Source organism: Mobula hypostoma, chromosome 25 (genome assembly GCF_963921235.1).
Source record: "Mobula hypostoma chromosome 25, sMobHyp1.1, whole genome shotgun sequence".
NCBI lineage: Eukaryota > Metazoa > Chordata > Chondrichthyes > Myliobatiformes > Myliobatidae > Mobula > Mobula hypostoma.
The window spans coordinates 41,363,424-41,380,398 of record NC_086121.1 but is presented as its reverse complement, the minus strand read 5'-3'; positions in this window follow the sequence as shown (position 1 = coordinate 41,380,398).

Below are 16,975 nucleotides of genomic sequence, written 5' to 3'. Positions count from 1 at the left end.
GAAGCCAATGGGCATTAAGAGAAAAACACTGTAGTGGTTGTAATCACACCTTGCACAATGGCTGTAGATGATGGAGGTCAGCCCCAAGCCATCACTCCAGGAACTGATCATGGTAGTGAACTGGATCCTCCCATTTTCATCTATTCTGTTGATGGTTTTCCTCATATAGTTAGAGGTGGAAATATTTGTTGATGTTTGCAGGAAGTACTCTTCCATTCACAATTCATCCACAAATGAAGCAGTCCATGTAACGAGACCTAGGCAATAATTTCGCATGGGCTGATAAGTACCAAGTAATATTTATGCCACAAGGTTGCTTTGTAATTACTGCATCCAACAGAAGACAGTCCCACCACCAACTGTTTCCAGTCACTGTCATTACCAGTGTCAAGACCTCTGCCATCAGCATCCTGGAGGTCACCAAGTCAAGTCCAGTTTATTGCCATGGGCACAAGCACAGGGAGATACAGATACAATGGAATATGTCTTTGCAGCTGCATCATAAGTAAATAGATTCAGACAACACAAGAATATATGTAGATTATGCAGAAATTATGCAAGACAATGAAGATACAGTGGTGTAAAACAAGATATTACTGCAAAAAAAGTACACACAAATCCACAGTAGTGCAAGAGATCAGTACAAGAACATAATGGTTGTAGGAAAGTAGATATTCCTGAACCTGGTCCATTAACCATTGACTATTATCTCACACAGACCACCCATAGAAAAATTGCGGCTATATGTTAAAGGTCGGCACTGTCTATAAGGATCACAAGTAGGTTTGCCATAAGCAGCCTGACTTCCATTGATTTTGATGAATTTGGGATTAGCTGCACTGAGACAGAGACAGAATTCTGCCCAGCTGGTTCAGCCTCTTTCCCAATATGATACTAACCATTCTTTAATTAAATATACAGCACTTACAAACAAAATACATGGTCCAGTTGCAATTAAACTGAAAGAAAACAAAGCAGCTTCAGTAAATTAAATAAACTTCGGTGCTCTGGCTGTGACAGCACACAATTATTTTATATTGCAACCTGTGAATGCTTTCACCGAAATAGCAACATGTCACAGTTTTATTTATTGCAGCCAAGAAAAATAATCACGATGCTGATATTTAAAACATGTTTACTAACTTCCATGGTTACTTAAACTGCCAATTAATTTCAGTCCTAATTTACAAAAGTGCAGAAAAAAAGAGGAAGAATTTTGCTTACGCAATTCAGTGCATGTTATAAGCATGGTTATCCGTAATCGACAGGATGCAAAGGTAAATTGGGGAAATTTGGATTGGTAAATGACTGCCTAAATCATTGTCAATAACATCAGCCAAAGTGAAAATTAACCTCATCACTAAAGTGAGGATTCATGAATTTCAGACACAAGTCCAAAATTCCCTTTCTCTAATTTGCCTATTTTGGCAATGTTACGGCTTGGATGAAGCTTGTGATCAAAATTGTCTTTACTAGTTGCTTCTAGATTTGCATAAAAGTGTTTCTCCATCCAAACCTGAATTTTCCAGTTCTTCCCATCACAGGTGTTGAGACAACAGCCTTGGTTGTTTGTGCATTGAGGGTCATGGTTTCCAAGTTCCTGTCCAATTGGAGAACTGGGCAACTTTTCCATATCAGATGTATTGGTAATGTTATAGCATTTGTTGCATTAATGAATTGGTGAAGCATCTGAAAGACATAGCTAGTGGTGCTGGTACATACTGTAAGCTCATCCATGCCTTCTTCAACCCACATTTAATGCAATACTCATTCATTCTTTCAATATGCACACACATTCACAAAAGAAAAATCAGACTTGGATAGCATCTCAGAATGGACAGAAGCCAGGACAAGAATTGGATTTCCCTTTCACAGTTAGTGGCTTTGGGCTATTTTTCTGTGAACAATTTTATCATCTTTAAATAACATTGGTCACCAATCTGCTCATTGGGCTGAATGCTGTTGCTGCAAGATCAAGTCAGAATGTGTGACTAAGATCACACCTTATTCCTCTAATCTCCAAGGAATACAGGCACAAACTGTCCAGCCCTCTCTTGACAGGATGGATCTTTTATCTCCAGAATCATCCTGGTTTATCTCCAATGGACTGCTTCCACCACTGTTATATCTATTTTCAGGTCAGGAGTACCAAAACTGCACTAAAGAATGTTAGACCATAGGTCTGCTGTTCTGCTTAGTGTAAAGACTCTAATTATAGTAAGAATGTTCAAAGCACAGTAGCAGTGTAAATTTACCAAAATGAGTAACTCTTTATAATGTCAAGAGACCCATGATGTAGAGCTATTTTTGCTGAAGGAGAGAAGGCTAACTGGCAATTTAATAGAGGTTTTAAATACCTGCATAACTTCTAAGTATTTTGAAATGGTGGACAGGTAAAGGTCACCTCTAGTGCTTGGTAAGTCAATAATGAGGTGTCATCCGTTCAAAATTGTAGAAAAGAGGGAGCAGAAGCAAAGGGCGTCATGGTCATGTAGCGGTTAGCACAATGCTATTACAACTCGGGGCGTCAGAATTCAGAGTCTGGGAATCCCGGCACCTTCTGAAAAGATTTTGTACGTTCTCCCCATGACCACATGGGTTTCCTCCCACAGACAAAAAGACATACTGTACCTGTTCGTAGGTTAATTGGTCATCATAAATTATCCTGTGGTTAGGTTGGAGTTAAACTGGGGTTTGCTGGACGGCACAACTCAAAGGACATGAAGGGCCTAATCTACACTGTATTTATAAATAAAGATAAATAAATCTTCCAGAGAGGCTGAAAGATAGGACGTTATCTCACAAGGAATAGTTGTGTCAGACGGCAATACAATTGTCAATCAGTATGAAATAACATTTAAAAGAGAAAAAGCAGCATGGCTATGGAGAAAGCATCACATGCTTTAAAGTTCAGATTCCTCCTATGAAAAGCTGGCGGAATTAAAATGATTTGAATGGGTTGCTGATACCCATAACACTGCAGTTCAGCGTGATATTAAAACAGAGCACTGCCATTTTCCCTGGGTTCAATTTCTTTCCTTGCTTTCATTTGGAATTTTACATCCTCAGCGTGCTAAGCCCGAGCAGGAGCCTTTCATGTGGAACTTTATCAGAATCTTTTGGAAACCCTGCACGTGTTGCAACACAGAATGTTCTGCAATCCACTTGGAATGCGGCTTGCTCCGTAAAGCCAAAGAAGTTGATTAAGCAGAGAAATTCCCTCCTGAATCTAAGTTGGCTCCTGTTTATGAGTTCATGAATAAAACAGATGTAGGTAATGAAATGGTCATTAAAAACTGGAGTGCTTAAATATTCATTAGGCATCAGGGCTCGATGGAATGAAGCCAATAATACCCAAGGAAATGAGACTAGAAGCAGAATAACACTGGATCAAAATTTTCACAGCTCATTAAATGTAGAGGGTGTATCAAAAGGTTGGAAAATGGTGAGTGTTGTTCCAATTTTAAAACAAGCTGTGAAACATGATAAACAGTCTGTTGGAAAAAAAAATCATCCAACTCTATTAAAGGCATGCAATAAAAGGGGGAGAGAAATTTCCCCCAGGAAAGTTTTATAAAATGCAAATAATAAATATTTCAGATACTTAAAAATCTGTGGTACTTTGCTGACTACCCCAGGTCCTTCAGCCCATTGCACAGGAGCTGATAACTGGAAGTCACACAATTATTTTGGTAGCCCTACAAAATTTTCCTTTCCAGGTTTGTGTCTGACTACAATTTGCAAGTTATTGAATTTGTTTTCTCTGGGCTTTCAGGCAGATACTGTATCCCAGATAGTAGTAACTTGGGGAGTTCTACCACTGTCAATGCTGATTCCCACGACCCCAGACACCTCCAGAGTGCTGTTTGCACGATCGCTGGCTCCGGCTCGAGCTTGGAGCTTGACCACCAGCACCTAGGAGCCAAAGCTTTATGTGTTGTTGCTGGACGCCCGGTCTCCCTTTCCACCACCCCTACCACTCTGCATTCCCATGATTCTCAGGCCCGACCATCAGCTCTTGGGTCTTCCCCAACCCTTCTCTCTCCTCTGACATCACCAGCAAAACCTACTGATTCCCCCAGTTATCTCAACGATGCCTCTTCCTGTCCGATCTCTTGTAAAAATGCTACTCCCTTTTCTCAGTTTCTTTACTTCTGCCGCCTCTGTTCCCAGTACATGGCCTTCTGTTCCAAGATATCAGAAATGCGCTCTTTCTTTAAAGAATGGGGTTTCCCTCCCTCCACTATTGGTGCTCCCCTCACTCACATCTCCTCCATTTGCCACGCATCAGCACTCACCCCATCTTCCCATTGCCTTAATAGTGATAGAGTCCCTCTTGTCCTTACCTACCACCCCATCAGCCTCTGCATCCAACACATTTTCCTCTGTAACTTCTACCATCTTCAAAGGGATGCTGCCACAAAATATATCTTTACCTTCCCCCGCCACAGCTCTGCTTTCCACAGGGATCACTCTCTTCGTGGTTCCCTTGCCCACTCATCCTTCCCCATTAATCTCCCTCCAGGCAAACGGCCTAACTGCTACACCTGCCCATTCACCTCTTCCCTCCCTTCCATTCGGGGACCGAAACAGTGTCTCCAGGTGAGTCTGCAGGGGTTGTCTGTTGTGCCTGGTGCTCCCGATGGAGCCTCTCCTCATTGCTGACCCATTGTATATTGGGGGACCGCTCTTTTGCACTATCCATCACAAGCAGGACTTCCCAGTGGCCAAACATTTTAATTCCAATTTCCATTCCCATTCCGACGTGTCGGCCCATGGCATCCTCCTGTGCCGAGATGAGGCTATCCTCAGGGTGGAGGAGCAACACCTTATATTCTGTCTTGATACCCTTCAACCTGATAGCATGAATATCAATTTTTCTTTTCGGTAAACAAATTCTACCCCTTCCCCTTCCCCACCCCCCTCCCCCCAGCCTTCCTCTATTCCCCACTCTGACCTTTCCCACCCACCTGGCTTCACTTATCACCTTCCAGCTAGCCTCTATCCCTTCCCCCCACCTTTTTATTCTGGCATCTTCCCGCTTTCTTCTCAGTCCTGAAAAACGGCCTCTGACTGAAACGTCAACTGTTTCCATTGATGTTGCCTGACCTGGTGAGTTCTTCCAGCATTTTGTTTGAGTTAGCTTGGGGAATCGTTTCAATTGGTAAATTGGCCCACTATTGTCACATGTACTGAGATTCAGTGAAAAGAAACGTTTTGCTCACCCTCCACATAGATCAGTTCACTGAGGTTGTACAAGGGAAAAGAATAAAGTGTCTTATTCAAGGAATAAAGAGTGTAGAATAAAGCGTTATGGTTACAGAGAATGCACAGTACAGCTGGACAGTGAGATACAGGTGCCAAGATGATGCCTAGACAACACACATAAAATACTGGAGGAGCTCAGCAGGCTCGGTAGCATCTATAGCAAAGAGTACCGTCAACATTCCGGGCCAAAACCCCTCATCAGGACTGGAAAAGTAGATGAGGGGTCAACGTAGGAAAATGTGGTGAGGAGAGGAAAAACCTCAAGGTGAGAGGTGAAGCCGGGAGGGGAAGGAAGGGTGAAGTAGAGAGCTGGGAAGTTATTAGTGAAAGAGATACATGGCTGGAGAAAGGGGAATCTGATAGGAGAGGACAGAAGGCCATGGAAGAAAGAAAAGGGGGAGGATAATAGAGGAAGCCATAGAGTGATATTACGGAACGGGAATGGGAAGTATAATTAAAATGGGTGGCAACTGGGAGATCCCACTTTTTCTGGAAGATGGAGTGAAGGTGCTCGGTGAAGCCATTTCCCAGTTTATGTTGGGCCTCACCAGTATACAGGAGTCCACACCAGGAGCACCAGGTACAGTAGGTGACCCCAACCGACTTACAGGTAAAGTGTCACCTCACCTGGAAGGATTGCTTAGGGCCCTGATTGGTAGTGAGGGAGGAAGTGTAGGGGCAGGTGTAGCACTTGTTCTGATAAGTGGCAGGAGGGAGATCAGTGGGGAGGGACGACGGACAAGGGAGTCGCATAGAGAGCTATCCCTGCAGAAAGCAGAAGGTATGGGGAGGGAAGGGTGTGCTTGGTGGTGGGATCTCACTGGAGATGGTGGAAGTTATGGAGAATTATGTGCTGGACGTGGAGGTTGGTGGAGTGGTAGGTGAGGACAAGAAGAACCTTATCCCTGGTGGGGTGGCAGGAGGATGGGATGAGCGCAGACATGTGCAAAAAGCGAGAGATGTTGAAGGCAGCGTTGATGGTGGAGGAAGGGAAGCCCCTTTTTGAAGAAGGAAGAAATCTCATTAGTTCTGAAATGACATTTCCTGACAGCTGTTGAGGCAGAGATGAAGGAACTGAGAGAAGGAGATGACTTTTTTTTACAAGTTACAGGGTAGGCTGAGGTATAGTATAGTCTAGGTAGCTATGGGAGCTTGTGGATTTATAATAGATATCAATATAGCTGATATCTATTATGGATCAGGTAAATGTGAGAGCAGGGTGGAAGGTGGAGGTAAAGTTGATGAAGTTGACGAACTCTGCATGGGTGCAGGAAGCAGCACCAATGCAGTCGTCAATGTAGCACAGGAAAAGTTGGGAAGTGATACTAGTCTAAGCTTAGACATAGACTGTTCCATATAGCTGATACACAGACAATCATAGTTGGGACCCATGAGAGTGCCCATGGCTACACCTTTTGTTTGAAGAAAGTGGGAGGAGCCAAAGAAGAAATTATTAAGAGTGAGGACAAGTTCTGCCAAACAGAGGAGAGTGGTGTTGGAGGGGATCTGTTTTGGTTTGGTATCCGGAAAGAAATGGAGAGGCCTGAGGCTTTCCTGGTGGGGGATGGAGGTGTATAGGAACTGGATATCCATAGTGAAAATAAAATGATTGGGTCCAGGGAACTTGAGAAGATCCAAAGCATGTGAAGTGTCATGGATGTAAGTAGGAAGGGGACTGAACGGGGGGAATGAAGCAGAGTCGAGGTATGAGATACAAGTTCGGTGGGGCAGGAACAATCAGAAACAATGGGTCTACCTAGCAGGCAGATTTGCGGATTTTGGGTAGGAGGTAGAATCAGGAGGTGTGGGATGAGGGAACTATGAAGCTGGGAGATCCCCATAGTTAATAAGGTCAGTGATAATGTGGGAGACAATGGGCTATTGCTTCTTAGTGGGATCTTTTTTCGAGGGGTAAGTAAGAGGAGATGTCTGGCAGTTGTCACCGGGTCTCAGCAAGATAGAGATCAGTCCACCAGACCACTACAGCACCCCCCCCCCCATCTGCAGCCTTGATGGTGAGGTTAGGATTAGTGTGGTGAGAGTGGAGAGCAGTGTGTTCAGAAAAAGTGAGGTTGAAATTGGAGAGGGTCGAGACAGTTGACGCCCCATTGGCAGTTAGCAATGAAAAAATCCAGAGCAGGCCAAAGACCAGAGCGGGGTAACTAGAAAGAGAAGGAGGGCTGATGACCAAAGAAGGGGTTACGGTATCCTCTTTCATTTTATTGGCTAGCGTAGTCACATTTCACCTTTTCTCTCCTTATTGTGTTTTCAGGTGCCTTCTGTTGGTTCTTAAAAGCTCCCTAGTCCTCCAGCTTCCAAACAGGTTTTGCTATATTTTATGCCCTCTCTTTGGCTTTTAGAACCTGGGAGCAGAATTAGACCATTTGGCCTATCGAGTCTGCTCTGCCATTCCATTATCATTGATCCATCTCCCTCTTAACCTTATTCTCTTGCCTTCTCCCCATAGGCTTCCATGCCCTGACTAATCAAGATCCTATCAAATCCCGCCTTAAATATACCCAATGATCTGGCCTCCCCTCCACAGCCACCTATGGCAACGAATCCCACAGAGTCACCATCTGCTGTTCCTCTATTCGTAGTCTGTGCCCTCTCATACTAGGTTCCCCCACCATAGGAAACATCCTTTCATATTCCATTTGTTCTGGGCATTTCAATATGCAATATATTGTAATGAAATCCTCCATCTAAATTCCAATGAGTAGAAGCCCTGAGCCATCAAAAGTTCCTTATATGATAGGCCTTTCACTCCCAGAATCATTCTTGTGAACCTCCTCTAAACCATCTCCAATGTCAGCATGTACTTTATTAAATAAGGGGCCCAAAACTGCTCACAATACTCCATGGGAGGCCTCACCAAAACCTTATAAAGCAACAGCATTATATTTTTGGTTTTATATTCTAGTCCTCTTGATATGAATGCTAACATAGCATTTTCCTTCCTCATCACCACCTCAACCTGCAAATTAACATTTAGGGAATCCTGCACAAGGATTCCCAAGTTCTTTTGCACCCCAGATTTTAGAACTTTCCTCCGTTTAAAAGATAGTCCATGCTTTCATTCCGCCTACCAAAGAGTATGACCATACTCTTCTATTTGCCATTTCTTTATCAATTCCCCTAATCTGTCCAAATCCTTCTGCATCTTCCCTGCTTCCCCAACTCTACCTGACCTTCCACCTATCATTGTATCATCCACAAACCTGGCCACAAAGCCATCAATTTCACCATCGAAATCACTAACGTACACCATGAAAAGAAGCCATTCCAACACTCATTCCTGCAGAACAGCACTAGTCACTGGCAGACAATCAGAGAAGCTTCCCTTTATTCCCAATCTTTGCTTCCATTCAACCAATGCTCTATCCATGCTAGTAACTTTCTTATAATACCATGGGCTCTTATCTTGTTCAGAAGTCTCATGTGAAGCACCTTGTCAAAGGCCTTCTGAACATCAAAGTACACAACATCCACTGATTCTCCTTTGTCTAACCTACCTTCTAATTCTTTAAAGATCATTAGTAATGCCTCCACAATATCTTTCTCTACCTCTTTCAGAAGCCTAGGGTGTAGTACATCTTTGTCCAGGTGACTTATCTACCTTCAGAACTTTCAGTTTCCCAAGCATCTTCTCCCTGGTAATACCAACTGCACTCAATTCTAACCTCTGGCACTTCTGAATTTCCGGTACATTGCTGGTGTTTTCTACAGTGAATACAGAGGCAAAGTACCTACTCAGTTCATCTGCCATTTCCTTATCCCCCTTTACTACCTCTCCAGTGTCATTGCCCAGTGGTCCAATATCAACTCTCACCTCCCTTTTACTCATTATATATTTGAAAAAAAATGTTGGTATCCTCTTTGATATTGTTGGCTAGCTTACCTTCTTATTTCATCTTTTCTCCTCTTATGGCTTTTTAGTTGCCTTCTGTTGGTTTTTAAAAGTTTCCCAATCTTCTAGCTTCCCACTATTTTTTGCTTTATTATATGCCCTCTCTTTTGCTTTTATGTTGCCTTTGATCTCTCTTATCAGCCACGGTGGCATCATCCTGCCTTTAGAACACTTCTTTCTTGGTGGTATATCCATCCTGCACCTTCCAAACTGCTTCCTGAAACTCCAGCCGTTGCTGCTCTGCCATCATCCCTGCTAGTGTCTCTTTCCAATCAACTGTGGCCAACTCCTCTCTCATCCTCTGTAATCCCCTTTCCTCCTCTCCAATACTCAATGTGCCAAATGGCCAAATGACCTAATTGTGTCCCTATATCTAATGATCTTGATACTGATATATCTGACTTTAGCTTCTCCCTTTCAATTTGCAGGTGCAGGGTAAATTCTATTATGATCAGCACTCCTCAGGGTTCCTTTACCTTAAGCTCCCTAATGAAACTGGGTTCATTACACAACACCTAATCCAAAATAGCTGATCCTTGAGTGGGCTCAACCACAAGCTGCTCAAAAAAGCCAAATTATAGGGATTCTACAATCACTTTGGCCAGCTCCTCTCTAGTGCCTCTGTATTCACCTTAGCTGTAACACCAATACATTTGACTTTAGCTTCTCCCTTTCAAACTGCAGGGTGAATTTTAGTTTTATTTTATTTTATTTATTTTGTACAGCGATACAACATGGAGTGGGTCCCTCCAGCCCTTTGATCCACACCACCCCAGCAACCCCACAACACTGAATATCCTGAACCTAATCACAGGACCAATTACAATGACCAACTAACCTACCTGGTCAACCTTTGGAATGTGAGATGAAACTGGAGCACCCAGAGACAACCCATGCATTCCACAGAGAGAACATACAGGGACTCTGAGGGCAATACAGAGGGACCTGAAAGCCAGGATCAGGGAGGCTAAAGACAGGTACAGGAGGAAGCTTGAGTGGAAACTCCAGCAGAACAACATGAGAGAGGTCTGGAGGGGGATGAGGACCATCACTGGGTTCCGGCAAACTAGCAGCAGAGGAGTGGAAGGCAGTGTGGACAGGGCCAACGAACTTAACCTGTTCTTTAACAGATTTGATATTGTACATGAGCCATCTGTAGTCGGCCCCCAACCAACACATATTCCACTCTCCCCTCCTACCCTTCCTCACAGTCCCCCACCCTGCTCTCATGACTATACCCCTCCCCCACACGAAACCACCACGGTGGGCTTCACGGCTGAACAGGTGAGAAGACAGCTGAAACGTCTCAACCCAAGCAAGGCTGCAGGACCGGATGGTGTCAGTACCAGGGTGCTCAAAGCCTGTGCCCCTCAGCTATGTGGAGTACTTCGCCATGTATTCAACCTGAGCCTGAGGCTCCGGAGGGTTCCTGTACTTGGAAGACGTCCTGCCTCGTCCCTGTGCCGAAGACGCCGCGCCCCAGCGGACTCAATGACTACAGACCGGTGGCATTGACCTCCCACATCATGAAGACCCTGGAGAGACTTGTTCTGGAGCTGCTCCGGCCTATGGTCAGACCACACTTAGATCTCCTCCAGTTCGCATACCAGCCCCGACTAGGAGTTAAGGATGCCATCGTCTACCTGCTGAACCATGTCTACGCCCACCTGGACAAGCCAGCGAGCACTGTGAGGGTCATTTTTTTTACTTCTCCGGTGCGTTCAACACTATCCGCCCTGCTCTGCTGGGGGAGAAGCTGACAGCAATCAGGTGGATGCTTCCCTGGTATCATGGATTCTTGATTACCTGACTGGCAGACCACAGTACGTGTGCTTGCAACACTGTGTGTCCGACAGAGTGATCAGCAGCACTGGGGCTCCACAGGGGACTGTCTTGTCTCCCTTTCTCCTCACCACTTACACCTCGGACTTCAACTACTGCACAGAGTCTTGTCATCTTCAGAAGTTTTCGGATGACTCTGCTATAGTTGGATGCATCAGCAAGGGAGACGAGACTGAGTACAGGGCTACAGTAGGAAACTTTGTCACATGGTGTGAGCAGAATTATCTGCAGCTTAATGTGAAAAAGACTAAGGAGCTGGTGGTAGACCTGAGGAGAGCTAAGGTATCGGTGACCCCTGTTTCCATCCAGGGGGTCAGTGTGGACATGGTGGAGGAATACAAATACCTGGGGATACGAATTGACAATAAACTGGACTGGTCAAAGAACACTGAGGCTGTCTACAAGAAGGGTCAGACCCATCTCTATTTCCTGAGGAGACTGAGGTCCTTTAACATCTGCCAGACGATGCTGAGGATGTTCTACGAGTCTGTGGTGGCCAGTGCTATCATGTTTGCTGTTGTGTGCTGGGGCAGCAGGCTGAGGGTAGCAGACACCAACAGCATCAACAAACTCACTCGTAAGGCCAGTGATGTTGTGGGGATGGAACTGGACTCTCTGACGGTGGTGTCTGAAAAGAGGATGCTGTCTAAGTTGCATGCCATCTTGGACAATGTCTCCCATCCACTACATAATGTACTGGGTGGGCACAGGAGTACATTCAGCCAGAGACTCATTCCACCGAGATGCAACACAGAGCATCATAGGAAGTCATTCCTGCCTGTGGCCATCAAACTTTACAACTCCTCCCTTGGAGGGTCAGACACCCTGAGCCGATAGGCTGGTCCTGGACTTATTTCATAATTTACTGGCATAATTTACATATTACTATTTAACTATTTATTACTATTTTCTATTACTATTCTATTACTATTTATTATTTCTATGACCATTACTATTTACTAATAATAATATTACTATTACTATTTATTATTTATGGTGCAACTGTAACAAAAATCAATTTCCCCTGGGATCAATAAAGTATGACTATGACTACTATTTATAGAATAGCACCTGAATTGCATTCCAAACTCTGGAATGCCCCAAGTTGTAATTGCAGCATGCTAACTGCTGCACTCTCATTGTGCCTGTGGTGAATTTGAACATATTATGATCACTCCTCCTAAGGGTTCCTTTACCTTTTCCTCCCTAATCAAATTTGGTTCATTGCACAAGACCCAATCCAGAATTGCCAGTTCCCTAGTGGGCTCGACCACAAGTTGTTCCAAAAGGCCATCTTGTGGGCATTCCCAAAATTCCTGGTCTTGTTATCTAGCAGTAACCTGCACCGTATGCACTGAGGTGTAGTGAATAACATTTTTGCACGGCATCATACAGATTATTTCATTTCATCAGTACATTGAGTTAGTACAAGGAAAAACAAGATGAACTGCAGAATAAAATGTCACAGTACTATACCATATCTTTCTTTCTTTCCCTTATGGCACTTGTTTCACTTTTGCTTATTAATCTATGCTAAATAGATAACTTGGTTGATTATTGCCACATGCACCGGGATACAATGACAGCCATGACATAGCAGAGTGTGAGTACATTGAGGTATGCAAGGGAAATGCAGTCACACGGTGCAGAAGCTAGTGTTATGGTCCAGAGTAAGTGCAGTGAAGATTGTTGCACTCTTTTCCAAAGAGCAATTTGTTTTCCCTTCATCCTTTAAATGCTCTTATCGGCATTGTTGGGCAAACTGGTGTATAATTGCTGCCCACCTTCCTCTTCCTTGGCAGAACATACACCTCCTGCTATCTGGCATCACTCTACAAAGAAAGGAGAAAAAGCAGGTTTTAATTGTGAGAGACTCAGCTACCAGGGTGAATAGTGGAGACCAGGTGACATTTCAATGTTAAACCATGCCAATTTTCAAAATTTCTTCCACTTCAACCAGTTCCCGACATGTTTTCATCCCTGGGCCGTGGATCTCATTGTCAATGTCAGTATTTATTGCTGTAGACTGGAGAAGGAGTCGTTCAAACTCCTTAAGTTTGGAGTCACATATAGGTCAGACCAGGTAAAGACAGCAAATTTCCTCTAGAATGGACACTAGTAAACCATTTGGGCCTTTTAATAACAAAACAAGTGGTTTCATGGTTAACCATCAGTGAGAAATTCTCATTTTTAGGAGAAAATCAGAAATCTTCCAGTTTAAGCGTGAACGCCAAAATTACCACTGTCACTTTAAAAGCATGCCCTCTGGTATTAGATATTTCAGCCCTGGAAAAAAGATATTGTCTGTCTGCTCTGTCTATGCCTCTCATAACCTAAAAAACCTCTATCAGCCTCTGCCTCTCCAGAGGACACAATCTAAGTCTGTCCAAACTCTCATTATAGCAAATCCGCTCTAATCCAAGCAGCATTCCAGTAAACCTCTTCTGCACCCTCTCCAAAGCCTACAAGCACTTCCTATAATGGGGCAACCAGAATTGTATACGATACTCTAGAAAAGCCTTTCTCAAACTTCTTGCCCTGGAGAAAACCTTGAACTAATTTTCAGGTCTCAGGGAACCCTTGCACAAAATCTATTATATCTACAGCTCACATTATGTTATCCAAAAATTATTGACAATGCTCTTTAGAGTAGAGAAAGAATTTTTAGCCAACCTTTCTTGTAAAAAACATATAGTTAAGATTAGCGTATCTTTCTTGAAATTACTTTTTCTTTCACTTTCATAAGGTCAACATAATTCTCCCATCCTCATTGATGATTCGTGAGGCAGAGGCAGAAATAGAGAGGAGTTACAGGGAGATAGTCACCTCTTAAAGTCAGGAGGCAGGTAGCTGGGTGACTGTCAGGAGAGGGAAGGGGAATAGACAGAATGAGCAGAGCACCCCTGTGGCCGTTCCCACCAATAATAAGTATACCACTTTGGATACTGTTGGTGGGGACGACCTACCAGGGACAAGTTGCAGTGGTTGCGTCTCTGGCACCGAGACGGGACCCTCAACTCAGAAAGGAAGGAGGGAAAAGAGCAGAGCAGTAGTGATAGGGGATTCGATAGTCAGGGGGACAGATAAGAGGTTCTGTGGAAGAGATCAAGAATCCCGGATGGTCTGTTGCCTCCCTGGTGCCAAGGTCCGTGATATCTCGGATCAAGTTCTCAGTATTCTCAAGAGGGAGAGTGAGCAGCTGGATGTCGTGGTCCATGTAGGGAACAATGACCTGGGTAGGAAGAGTGAGGAGGTCTTGAAAGGTGAGTTTAGGGAGTTAGGCACCAAGTTAAAGGACAGGACCTCCAGCATAGCAGTCTCAGGATTGCTACCAGTGCCAAGTGCAGGCAGGTTGAGAAATAGTGAGATAGAGCAGATCAACACGTGGCTGAAGACATGGTGCAGGAGGGAGGGCTTCAGATTTATAGATAATTAGGCAGTTTTCCGAGGAAGGTGGGACCTGTTCCAACGGGACAGTTTACATCTGAACTGGAGGGGAACAAATATTCTTGCAAGTAGGTTTGCTAGAGAGGCTCCAGTGGATTTAAACTAGATATAAGGGGGGAGGGGAACCAGAGTGTAGGAACAGTTGTAGGGGAGAAGGAAGAAAAAGAAGATAATAAAGTTGTTTGCACCGTTGATGATAAACAGAGAGTAAGAGGTGGAGAGTTTCTTAAATGCATTTATTTTAATGCTAGGAGCATTGTAAGAAAGGAGGATGAGCTTAGAGCATGGATTGATACCTGGAACTATGATGTTGTAGCTATTAGTGAAACATGGTTGCAGGAGGGGTGTGATTGGCAACTAAATATTCTTGGATTTCGTTGCTTCAGGTGTGATAGAATCGGAGGGGCAAGAGGGGGAGGTGTTGCATTGCTTGTCAGAGAAAATATTACAGTGGTGCTCTGGCAGGATAGATTAGAGGGCTCATCTAGGGAGGCTATTTGGGTAGAATTGAGGAATGAGAAAGGTGTAGTAACACTTATAGGGGTGTATTATAGACCACCTAATGGGTAGCGAGAATTGGAGGAGCAAATTTGTAAGGAGATAGCAGATATTTGTAGTAAGCACAAGGTTGTGATTGTGGGAGATTTTAATTTTCCACACATAGACTGGGAAGCTCATACTGTAAAAGGGCTGGATGGTTTGGAGTTTGTAAAATGTGTGCAGGATAGTTTTTTGCAGCAGTACATAGAGGTTCCAAATAGAGAAGGGGCAGTGTTGGATCTCCTGTTAGGGAATGAGATAGGTCATGTGACAGAAGTATGTGTTGGGGAGCCCTTCAGGTGCAGTAATCACAATGTCATTAGTTTCAATATAATTATGGAGAAGGATAGGTCTGGACCCAGGGTTGAGATTTTTGATTGGAGAAACGTTAACTTTGAGGAGACGCGAAAGGATTTAGAAGGAGTGGATTGGACCATTTGTTTTATGGGAAGGGTACAATAGAGAAATGGAAGTCATTTAAAGGTGAAATTTTGAGGGTACAGAAACTTTGTGTTCCTGTTAGGTTGAAAGGAAAGGTTAAAACTTTGAGAGAGCCATGGTTTTCAAGGGATATTGGAAACGTGGTTGGGAAAAAGGGAGATATCTACAATAAATATAGGCAGCATGGAGTAAATTAGGTGCTCGAGGAATATAAAGAATGTAAAAAGAAACTTAAGAAAGAAATTAGAAAAACTAAAAGAAGATACGAGGTTGCTTTGACAAGTAAGGTGAAAATAAATCCCAAGGGTTTCTACTGTTATATTAATAGCAAAAGGATAGTGAGGGATAAAATTGGTCCCTTAGACAATCAAAGTGGACAGCTATGTGTGGAGCCAAAAGAGATGGGGAAGATTTTGAACAATTTCTTTTCTTCGGTATTCACTAAGGAGAAGGATATTGAATTGTGTAAGGTAAGGGAAACAAGTAGGAAAGTTACGGAAACTATGATGATTAAAGAAGAGGAAGTACTGGCGCTTTTAAGGAATACAAAAGTGGATAAGTCTTCGGGACTGAATATTCCTGACAGGATATTCCCTAGGCCCTTGAGGGAAGATAGTGTGGAAATAGCAGGGTCTCTGACAGAAATATTTCAAATATCATTAGAAACGAATATGGTGCTGGAGGATTGGCGTATTGCTCATGTTGTTCCATTGTTTAAAAAGGGTTCTAAGAGTAAACCTAGCAATTATCGGCCTCTTAGAGATGGTATATATAATTATCTGGATAGACAGGGTCTGATTAGGAACAGTCAACATGGATTTGTGCGTGGAAGGTCATGTTTGACAAATTTTATTGAATTTTTTGAAGCGGTTACTAGGAACGTTGACAAGGGTAAAGCAGTGGATGTTGTCTATGTGGACTTCAGTAAGGCCTTTGACAAGGTTCCATACAGAAGGTTACTTAGGAAGATTCAATCGTTAGGTATTAATATTGAAGTAGTAAAATGGATTCAGCAGTGGCTGGATGGGAGATGCCAGAGAGAAGTGGTGGATAACTGTTTGTCAGTTTGGAGGCCGGTGACTAGTGGTGTGCCTCAGGGATCTGTACTGGGTCCAGTGTTGTTTGTCATATACATTAATGATCTGGATGATAGGGTGGTAAATTAGATTAGTAAGTATGCAGATGATACTAAGATAGGTGGTGTTGTGGATAATGAAGCAGGTTTTCAAAATTTGCAGAGAGATTTAGGCCAGTTAGAAGAGTGGGCTGAAAGATGGCAGATGGATTTTAATGCTGAGAAGTGTGAGGTGCTACATTTTGGTAGGACTAATCAAAATAGGACATACATGGTAAATAGTAGGGCATTGAAGAATGCAGTAGAACAGAGGGATCTAGGAATATTGGTGCATAGTTCCCTAAAGGCGGAATCTCATGTGGACAGGGTGGTGAAGAAAACTTTTGGTATGCTGGCCTTTATAAATCAGAGCATTGACTGTAGAAGTTGGGATGTAATGTTAAAATTGTACA